The following is a 12,012-nucleotide window of genomic DNA, read 5'->3' as shown; positions in this document are numbered from 1 at the left end:
TTTGATTTATAATGCACTGACTTGAACGCACATCACAAGCTTGTTTGTCGATTTCATGCAGGTACTTTGGAATACCATGTCAAAAGGTTTATGAATCCCTGGTTTCACAGATCAAGAAGTGGAGGACCATGGCAGGCTGCACCATGGGAGGACAGAGGTGTCTGTACAAGGTGTGCGTGCATCCCAGCCTCAAGTTTTGACCGTGGTTATGGGCGTCATCATTTTGCTATACAATATCCACTATATGGTAATTAGTTGACATTCTGTTTACATTCTGTTTGCAGTTGCAGTCTGCCTCTGTACACTTCATAGCTGCTAAGCACACCACTCCCTTTAAGAGGCACGTGGATGATATCAACTTCCGGCTGGTGTCCTACCGCTTCTTCACTTGCTGTCATGTCTCGGTAGGTTTTTCCACACCCCGACTGCCTTTCAGCCTTCGTTTGTGGTGTCCTCTCTTTATAACACTGCTGTGCTAGCCTTAACTGTAGCAGAACATGTTTTCATTTATTTACATTGGCTGAAATGCTTGAACAACTCACAAAAATGTAAATGTAAATTATAGGTCAATATTCATATCAACAGCACCAAACCATCGTTAGATATCAGTTTACTAATTGTGCAAAAGGATTTTAATATCACAGCATCCGTAATGGCAGGAATATGAATAATGCTGAACAGTGTGTGAACGTTTTGCTAAAAACACACTTTTGACTCATTATTGCATGTTTCATCTAGCCCTGACCAACGTGCTTAGACAGCAGTATATGCACAGTCCATGTGTTGAATTTAAAATCATCAATCTGACCTCGTCTGATTGGTCAACAAATTAAATAATTAAATAATTAGTAAGTCTATAAATATATATAAGTCTTCCGGGCCAAACATAGCCAAATTTAAGTCAACAAAGACAAAAAGATTAGGACCCTGATTGAATTGGCTAAGTCTCATGTGGTTTCGCCCCTATTTTGGGGTGGGGTGCTACTAATAGCATTCCCATGACAAAGGCCCCATGACAAAGACTTAGACACATGGTTTAACTATTGCCTCTATTGCTAGCTATTTACTAGCGATGGTGAAAGGCTTCACATCTTGAAAAAAACATGTTGCAGCAGAATTGCCATTACAGTTGTTGCTATGTCTGTGTGTATCCTACCAAACAATGAGTTGAAAAACTGTTTTCAGGCTATGTCTGTTTCTGAGTCTTGGTATACCATCAGAGATCATGGCACCAATTACTGCAACCTCTACAACCTCATGGAAGGTAAGTGTGATGGTACAAGCAAGCCTTTGACATGGAGTTCACAGGCTACAGTTTGTTATGGTTTGGTTGTGTTCAGTCTGATATATGGATGGATGGATGGATGGATGGATGGATGGATGGATGGATGGATAGATAGATAGATAGATAGATAGATAGATAGATAGATAGATAGATAGATAGATAGATAGATAGATAGATAGATAGATAGATAGATAGATAGACAGACAGATAGATAGATAGATAGACAGACAGACAGACAGACAGATAGATAGACAGATAGATAGATAGATAGATAGATAGATAGATAGATAGATAGATAGATAGATAGATAGATAGATAGACAGACAGACAGACAGATAGATAGATAGATAGATCGACAGATAGATAGATAGATAGATAGATAGATAGATAGATAGATAGATAGATAGATAGATAGATAGATAGATAGATAGATAGATAGATCGACAGATAGATAGATAGATAGATCGATAGATAGATAGATCGATAGATAGATAGATAGATAGATAGATAGATAGATAGATAGATAGATAGATAGATAGATAGATAGATAGATCCTCTGCTTACCTCTTTCTCCTGTCATGTGTTAAACAGGAAGTGGTCTCACTGAATCCAGAGGTTATAAAGAGGTCACCAGTGATTTCCTGTGCACCCAACGCTCCTCTGCTAACTGTACCATCTACTGACTGTAATCACAGGCTACATAATTGAAATGTTGTACTTTTAAGTTTTCTTTTAAAGTTTACCTTAGGCAATAGATGCCTCATAAATACACTGAGCAGCCGGTCATCTCACATAACATCCACAATCATTCCACATTTTCATATGATGTCATGTTCTATAAACAGTTTACTTTATTATTGCTTACTGTAAAATAAATACTCATATTTAAAACCATGACATTGATTTGTTTATTTTTGGTTTCTGTCTCATACAAAAAATAAATAAAAAATATATCAAAATAATTGTACTTGTATTGCTATTCCATATGAAAAATAGTGATTTCTACTCTACTTCATTTATTTATTATTTATTTGCTAAGGTCTGGAACAAAGTTATATTCATCCAGTTTAAATGGCCATCAATCAGCTCATGCCAATACAGATGTAGCATTAGAGAAAGTTCTCCCCATACATAGCTACTTTACAACCTCCTTTATTTCCTGCTTCTGCACACAGAGAAGATGAGTTGGAGTCTTTTTAAATGCCTCAGCAAAATCTCATTGCGACTATAGATATATTGGTGAGACATTAAATAAGCAAGAACAATATGTGATTTCCTGTTTTTTCCTGTTTTATTGGTTGTGTAGTTGTTTTTCCTCGGTTTGCTTTTTCTAGTGTGCTTTTAAATTACTAGCTTGTCCTGTGCGTTGTTGTTTGGACGGTTTTTCTTTCCTTTTTTCCCCATGGACTTTAAATGCCACATGGACACAGACCTAACCAGGAGCCAACAGGCAACAGGTGTGAGAGAGGGAGACGAAGGACATTGTTTTATCAGAAGAGTAGACTGAGGTATTTATTTATTTATTTATTTATCATTACACATCATTTGTTTTTCTCTCAGACCTACACTTATTCCAAATATGTATTTAGCTGGAATATTTTATATTTTATCATTACTGTCTTTTGTTCACACACACACACACAAATGATATTTAAATATTCTAAGTACAATAAAAATGTTTATGTTTTTATGTTTTAAAATACTCATTGTTCTGATCAGTAAACTCCCATAAAGGGAATGGCATGTCAAATATTAAAATATTATACATAAAAAATATCAATATATCAATGAAATAAATAAATAGTTTAAAGTCTAATAAACACCCAAACAATATACAGAAATATAGTTGTTTCTTTGTATGTGTGTGTATTTCATACCTACAGCTTCATGGCATATAGCTTCTAGCCCTGCTTCTCTGTGTATATAAAATACAAAGAATCTTGTTTGGTTCATGACCATCTGCTCACCATATATATTATTTTCTTTGGCAGGTGCTGTCCATCTGCGGACACCCAAATAAAGACTTGGAACATCATTTGGGGTCTGAAGTCACCAGATGAAAGTTTGATGATGTCTTCTGTCTTTCTTGTTTGTTCTGGACCCTTGGTAAAAAACAAAAGTACAAAAGAAAAAAAGAAAGAAAGAAAACGGCACACACCAACAGAGAGCCACACGCCATGAATATAGCTGTGGATACTGCTCAGAGGTGAGTCTCGGCCTGACGAGGGGCATCATTCTTTCTGACATCTAAACCAGTTTTCGCTCTTAAAAATGACGGTGGTGTGAGGAGGGCGCGGGGAGTCACAGACAGAAAATACACCCTTAGCTGCGTGTAGATTGCAGGGCAGCTTTTATTAAGGGAGCAATATGCTCAGCTGGGCTTTGCCATCCATCACTAAGTCCTGCCCCCACAGCGCAGCACACACACACACACACACACACTTGTATCACAACAGAATTACTGCAAGGCCACGACTGCATCTGACCTATTATAAAATACTGCATGTCTTATGTGCTGCACCTAAACTAATCCTGCAAACAATCAAGTTAATCTGGTATTTAACAAAAAAATATCTATTATAATTTAAAAGCAGCTGTCAGCTTGGGTTCTATTTCATATCAGTGAACCTGTAACCCTGTGACTACAACCCTCGGGTCAGGAGCATACACATGACGCGCATACGCACATGCACCCTTTTTCTATCCTCCTGGTCACTGTGAGCTTCACCGATAAGTTGGCATTTTCCACCATTCCTCACAGGTGATCGCCGCTTCGGGCTGCCGCTTTTCTACAGGTACCCCCTTGGCGTTCCGTGAAGCTCTTTGCAGCAGTTTGGTGAGTTTTTCCTCCCTGCCGTGACTTTTGCAGGCTGTGTAGCCTGTGCATTGTTGTGCTAACGTCGCTCTGTTGCTTCATGGTAGGTGCTTCCCTCTGTTGCCAACGGAGCGCTTCACCGCCTTTGGCCTGGAGGGTCATCGCAACACTATGGTGTGCTCTTTCATGTGTTTGATGACATTTTACCTACCTGTCCTGACTGTTGATTCACTCAGTGATGCATGTTTTGTTCTGTTGGCTACTGCAGGAAATGTTTACTTGTGTGATCACAGTGTGATGGCTTCAGAGATGGACAGTGACCACGTGGTGTCTGTCCTGGAAGAGGCTCTTCCCCCACCCTGCAAGGCAAGGGGAGAGTCTGGGAAGAAGCGGAAGCTGGGACAGGTCTATGATCCCAGAGTGGACCTCCTGCAGCAGCAACTTCATGACATGCATAAGACCATGGATGTCATGGCAGCAGCCCAGCACTGGAGAGGCTACTGGAGAGACAGGCACCCCTGCCTGCACATTCTCACCCTGATGCTGTCTCTTTGGCAGCATCAGGTCGTTCTGGCTCCTCCTCTGTCCGGCTGGATGGCTGTGGAGAAGATCACGTTGTGTCTCTGGTGGCTTCCCTGGGGATGCTGGTCCATCTGAGACTTGAGTCTCTGGACACTCTACTGCCCAAGGCGGCCGCGGCTGGGGGACTTCCTGCTCCTCCAGCTCCCCCGGCGCCTCTGCATTGGATCATGGTTCTGGCCGTCAGGGGCGCATGCTGTTGCCAGTGTATACTGATCTTGTTTCTCAGCACTTGCATGGAGCGACAGAGCATGGGTTGGATGGGACCTCAGAGGTTGGTCCCACATTTGCACTCCTGGCCGGGACATCCCCCTCAGGCAGGGTGGCTCGTCACCCAAATGAGAAGTGCAAGGCCACAGATGGTTTGGTGTTGATGGCCTGTCAGCCTGTCACTATGGCCTTTAGGCTGGCAAACACCCTTCCGCTGGTGTATCTGGAGGGCCTGATTTGGGATCTGGACTCAAAGAGCCCCACTGATCTGCTTCCTTAGATGTCCACGGTTGTGGATACAGCGATTCAAGGGGCTGGCGCACAGACCAAATCCCTTGGTAACTCCTGGCTCAGCTCACCATGGCGCCAGCTGAGCCAGCACTGGACAAAGCTCAGAAAGTGAGGCTCCTTACTCAGTCTATGCGTCACCAGCGGCCTTCTGGGGTTATTCCTCAAGCAGCCCCAGACAGGCGATTGAGTCTCTGGAGGTCCCCTGGACAGGGGACAGGGCCCCCCATTGGGATACCCAGAGGGGTAGGCAGGGGCCCAGTCATGCGCAGGGGCGGCCACGAGCACGCCTAGGTGAGCATGGTGGCATGGTTAAACCCCATCAGCATTCCTGACAAACCTTGTTCCCTGGTGCCTGCCTGTCCAGCACCCGTCTCAGGACTTGGTGCCAGTGCACCTCATGTCCTCGGGTGCTGACAACACTGGAGTGCAGGTAATGCCTGCAGTTTAGGCATGCTTTTGAGGCGTCTTGCAAACAAGAGTGGGGTACGAAATCTCGGCCTTGCTGTCCAAGGGGCAATATGCCCTCGGGCTCCAGAGGAGGTGGAGCAGGGGTTCTATACCCCCTTACTTCCTTGTTCCAAAACAAACCAGAGAAAGCCTCTCAAGATGCTCTGTTTTCACATGCTCAGGCTAAGTATTCTGTTTAAGGCTGTTCGAGCAGGCGACTGGTTTACAACTGTGGACCTTCGCGATGCTTTCTTTCACATAGCCATTCACCCAGATCATTGCCGCTACCTGCGGTTCGCATTTCAGGGAATGGCTTATATCAAGGAACGATCTTCTGGATCCTTTTGTTCATCTTCCCAGGTTCTTTGATTAAGAAGAAGTGGACAATATCTGGTCTCAACATTACAATTTATTCTAACAGTAAAGAAGCAAATTCTGAGTCACACAAACAGAGGCCTCTGTGGTTGCCCAGTATCAAGGCAGGAGAACAACATGCCCCTCTTTTGCAAACACCTTTTATCCTATCTTGAGATCCCCAGAGGTACCATAAAATCATGTCCTCCCCTAATTCTGCACCAATGGGGTCAGCTCAACTGATATTTAGTTTACCTTATTTGGTAATGGTTGAACCTGAGAGTCAGGAGAAAACAGGAAGGAAATAACAGGGGGTCCCCTTTTGTCAATCGTAAACCTAAGTTGAAGATAAGTTTTCCATGAGAATGATCACTGTCCCACGAGTACGAGTGACTTTCTGACGCGCCATAAAAGCTTACACCTCTTCCCCCATGTAAATTCACTTTAAGTCCTAAAATCTCATAGGCTGTGGGTCAAATCTGGAGGTGACCAGAAAGACAAACTCACAGGAAGGGTGGGTCGTAAAATGGGGTCGTGGAGATGAACACATCCTTTCTGTCAAGATCTGGATTTACAACCTTAGCTTGATATCAACCAGAGCTGTCTCCAAAGAGCAGAAAACAACTAACAGAGGGAGTGATAATAGTCTATGAGAAGAATGAAATTACACACTTCTCAATACATTTAGTATACCTGTCTTCCTTTGATCTTCTGTAAAACTTACTTAACACATAAGTACTCATAAAACACATCATAGTAATATGCATACAGTAATAAACACAGAAATGAAAACTTCATGTTAGGGACACACTGCTAGATATGTGGACCCAGACCACATAATAACTCGTGCAAAATAAAATCTTTCACCTGACACTTACGAGTACAGGGTGGTTCTGTTTGGCCTGTCCCTGTCACCACGAAGTGTATGGATGCTGCGCTTGCTCCTCTTTGGAGGAGGGGCATCCGAGTGCTCAATTATCTGGGCGATTGGTTAGTGTTTGCTCCATCTCACGGCCTGGCCCGCAGGCATACCACAGCGGTGTTAGCGCACTTGGCTTCACTCGGACTGCACTTTAAGGCACAGCTCAAGTATTTGAGGCTTTGCCTGAACCCACAAGTGGGTTTGTGCCATCAGGGGCTGCATAGCGCCTTGTCTCTCCCAGCACACTGCGACAGCCCGGTGGTGCCAAAGTTTGTTGGGTCTCCTCGCCGCAGCAGCCCAAGCAGTGCCTTTGGGCCGACTGCACATGTGCCCTCTTCAGCGCTGGTTCTGAGTGAGAAGCTCTCCCTGGACTCAATCTAGTTGGTGCAAATTGAAACGTCTTGGGTGGAACACAGCATCAAAAATCTCTACATGGAGCTAAACGCTTCTGGGACGCTCTGCTACGCGTGTGGTGTACATACTCTCATTGACTAAAATAGAAGCTTTTCACAGCAGCTGTCCTGCTGTTTCGCGCCGCTTCCGTAACGCTTCTGGTGTAAATCCAGGGTTAGGCCTGTTATCAGTCACGCATCTGTGTCATCCAGCTGCATTTAAGATCTGGTCAAAGGGAGAGCAAACGTCATACCCTGGTGCATCTTTGTATAGTGATGTTTAAGTGGTTTCTGTTGTCTCCATCACATGTGACCTTTCTCTTGTGAGGTATGTGTGCTTGACTCATAAAACAAACATGGCTGCAGCATGATGTTGTAAGATTTCATTTACTTAACATTTACTTAATCTGTGATTTACTTGCAGTCGAAGTTACACATTCAAATAACAGCATGAGAAGCATGCTGCTTCCCTAAATTGTCATTTAAATTGTCATCTGATTTACCCATAGCTTCAATCACTGTCACGTATCAGTCACAGATAAAGCTGCTACTCCTGATAGAGAGATTTGTGCTTGCTCTATGTTTGATGTTGGAATTGTGGTGTCTCCATGTGGTGATGCCTTTTAACTCTTTGTAACTTGAAACTCTCTCAGTTCTTCTCTGTTTCTGGCGTGTGTCTGTGGTAACTTTACAGTGCCACTAACAGGCCTGGCATGTATACTACAGCAGTTTTTACAGTTTTTTTTGTGGATATGTGTAGACTCACAAATTTGTTGTAAAGTTTCAACAATTTCATCTTTGCGTAGATGTTGCCCAAGTTTAGTGTTTTGTGTCCACTTCTGATATTGACCTGCTCCAAGTTAACCCTGACCTGACTAGGTCCGGATACAAAAGAATACCCACACAGCTTTGGAGCTAGCTGTTATAGAGGAGCACATCTCACTGATGCTCCATTGGATTTGACATCAGGGGTTGGATGTTTTGTTCCTCAAACCTCTCCTGAACCTTTTACTTTAGTTTCATGGCAGGGTTTATTATCCACTGTCATCAGGGAATAGCATCGGTAAAGGCAGTGAGATGATTTGGTCTTTCTGTCAAAATCTCTGTTCAAGTCTTGTCCGTATTTCCTCATCAACTTTGGGGGGGGGGGGGTGTTTCTCTGCTGCCTTATATATCTTATCCACTGACAGGTGCCATGGTAACCTTGTTCACCTAGTTTTGCTGAAAGGTATATATAATGCAACAAAATTAAAAGTTTTTCATTTGTATATCTTTCTGCTTTTGTTGTTGTTCTTAAGAATGGATTGAAGCCCGGCCATTTATTCATGTCCAATGATTCCAATGATCATTTTCAATGAATTTCAAGGGTGCATTACAAAAAATTAGTTTTGTAACGTCATAAATTCTAGTGATGAGTAAAAAAATATAAATAGGTAATTTATATATATAATCAGGCAGAGTCAGGTTAGTGGACACAGATGCAGTCGGGAGTCAGATTTCAGGCAAGAATCATAAAATCTATAATCCGAAAACAGTTTGTTACACGATGTGTAGTCGGGGACAAACGAGTTCGAATTATAAATGAGTATCAAAAGGAGGAAGCTAAGGTGAAGTCCGAAAAACAGGCTAGGTCATACACTAGAGACGAAACTGGAAATACAAACTCAGACACTGAGAAATCAGCAGGGAGTGCAGGGGAAACACACACCAAGGGTGTTTTCACACTTGGTCCCTTTCAACCCTATAAATGAACTCAGTTCGATGACTCACCATTTTTTGTGCATATGTGAACACTCCAACCATAACCAGACCCCTTTAAAACGATCCGTAAAACCAGCAGTCACATAACAAAGTTCTCTGTGCTTCCAGCCTACAGTGATAATTGGGACAGGGGATAATGGCATTGTGTTTGTACTGTCTGTTTCTGTCAGGTATGCCTCTTTCACTCTGACCATCCTGAGCCCTACAGTCCTAATTTCTCCTTAGTTAGTGCTCCTAGTGTTGGTCACTGCTGCTCTTTAAATTACTACCAGGTCCCAATCATATTTCACACCCCCTGGGGAAAACCTGTCTTCTATTTGAGACCACACTCAGTCAATGTGAGGACCAAAGCAGTGCAACTCAACTCCTCTGTCAGCAGGTGACGTTGATTACAGTATTTTGTTTTGTCTATCCCTAATATCATACACAGTTCTGTCCATGTACAGCTCCTTACCATTGGCATACCTCTGCATCTGAATCTGGCTATTTTTGATGCTCAGTAGAATATGTAAATTGCTGCTTATGGGTATGACATGGCACTTTGTGGGCCTTTTCCTGAACTTGGACTTGAACTCCTCTACAAGTGACATCAGACACTGTCCATAGTTCTATACAGTCCATGGTCTCATCCCATAGGGTAAAATGCTTGTTTAATCTATTATTTTGTTTTCAGTGACACAAATCAGCCAACTATTTATGAACACTTTTTTTGTGTGCACATAAACACATCGGTTGTTTTCTCCTGCCATGATATAAACTTGTCAAAACCAGGTTCCAGGTTGCTTTGCCACCACCTTCTTATTGCAGTGCAGTGTTTCATTACTGTCATTTATATCTTGTATTTCACTCACAGTTAGGACCAGGCATCAAAACACAACTGCTTAAGGATAAGAGCATCATGCTGGCTGTCACAACAAAGATTTTTGTTACTATATATTAGGGATGTCCCGATCCGATCACGAGATCGGAAATCGGGCCCGATAACGTGATTTGAGACTCGATCAGCATCAGACATTACCTCCCGATCAGGACTCGGATATATATTTATTAGGGCTGTCAAAGTTAACGCCTTCTGTGTAGGGTGGCTCTGTGTCTTGTAGAGCAGGGGTATGACAGTTGCTTTTGGTGCGACAGGTCCTGGGTTCGAGACCTTGATGTGCTGCGTGTGTGAAATCTCCCAGTGTGGTCACACACACACACACAGGTTTTGCCGCAACGAGTACGAATCGGATCGGGACTCGGTATCGGCAGATACTCAAAATCAAATGACTCAGACTCGGACTCAAGGGCAAAAAAACCTGATCGGGACATCCCTACTATATATTGAAACAACGCATTCAATTGCTACACCATAAATTACTATTCTTTAAATTATAAGCTAAAAAAATTGAGCTTGGTGAAAGAAAAAAGGAAAGTTGTGCACTTTCTAGGGGCAACAAAAAAGTTCTCCAGGCTTTTGTGCCTTTCCATTTTCAAAAACAACCTCTCCTCATTAACGTTAAATCTGATCTGGGACCTTCTGACTGATGGCCCTTATCCCCTGGTTACAGAATAATGTCAGTGCTTTATTTTAGTGTTTTATTTTGAAAATTGACCAAATTCTCTATGGTATTCTTGTATTTAACTCCCTGCCTGATCAATCTCTTTGTTGCTGTTGGGCATGTCGAAGTCTTTCTGTTTCAGACTGGCTATAGGCATGGCTTCCTCATGGTTGGTGGCTGACACACCTAGTGATCATCCACCATTCAGCTCTTTTCGGTTTTGGTGGGACTGAAACTCATAGCCAGATTGTTTGCCACTGTGGTAAATCTCTCGCTCTTTACTCTCTGTGCATCCTCATGTGAACAATAGTCGTAAAGAACCTTTTTTTGCGTTGATTGCTGTCTTTCCTCTATTTCCAGGACTAGGATGTTTCCGTGGCTCTTCCTGTCTTTCGCCTTGGCCTAGTCATTCTCTCCTTCATTCCACCAAAATATTTATTACATTCTCTAAACCCTATTCTCCCGAAGTGGTCTGCTTCAGGGTCCAAAGAAAACCTTACAAAGAAAACACTTGGTGCATATCTGGTAAGACCACGCACTTGACTAAAGTGGCAGCGATTGCTATGGTAGATGTTAACATGTTATCAGGCATTTGAACCCAAGACCCCACAGAAATAGAAACTGGAACTGGACTAAATGTACCAAATTTAAGTCGAGAACAGTTATAAATGTACACTTTGTGACGGTGTAATTTTAAACATGAAGTGCTCTCATCAGCAAGGTTCTCTTCAAATGATCTTCCTTTCATTCTGGTAATTTCCATTGAGCGTGGACAAGCGGAATAATTCTGGCGTTGCGTCAATCAGGAAACGGGGGGGGGGGGATATGTCAGAGACACAGTGTCATTCCAATCAGCGTTGTTCCTCAAAATGTCTGCCAGTGACACTCTATGAAATCATATTCTCACTTCCTTAAAGGTCCTAAAGACTGTCCGAGTAAGTGTAATTTTTCTACAACGTCCTATTACTTTCAAATATTCCAGCGATGTATGTCTCCCAACTAACTCTGCTCATCAGACTTACATTGGGAGACTGTAGTAGTAGGTCTGACTTCAAAATAGCCTCAACTTTCACAGATCATTTTTAATTGACAGTTTTCTGTCTGTCTGACACGTTTTATCTGCCCCTTCCGTGTCCACATACGAATGCGTTTCACTCCAGCCCGATCCGTCCAATTTAAAGGGCTACTTTGCATGCACCATGCATTACTGCGCATGTCAGTGTTGTTTATTCAAGAGTAAAATGCATACTGTTCTGATATGCAAGTTTTGTCTCTGCATGTTGTCTTCAAACATCATCCATGAGGACAAAATATATATATATATATATATATATATATATATATATATATATATACTCATCCGATCAACCTATTTCTATTTTTCTTGTTCTCTCCATCCCTCTTCCTCGCTCTTC

This window comes from Parambassis ranga, chromosome 20 (genome assembly GCF_900634625.1).
Source record: "Parambassis ranga chromosome 20, fParRan2.1, whole genome shotgun sequence".
NCBI lineage: Eukaryota > Metazoa > Chordata > Actinopteri > Ambassidae > Parambassis > Parambassis ranga.
This window is presented reverse-complemented; position numbering follows the sequence as displayed.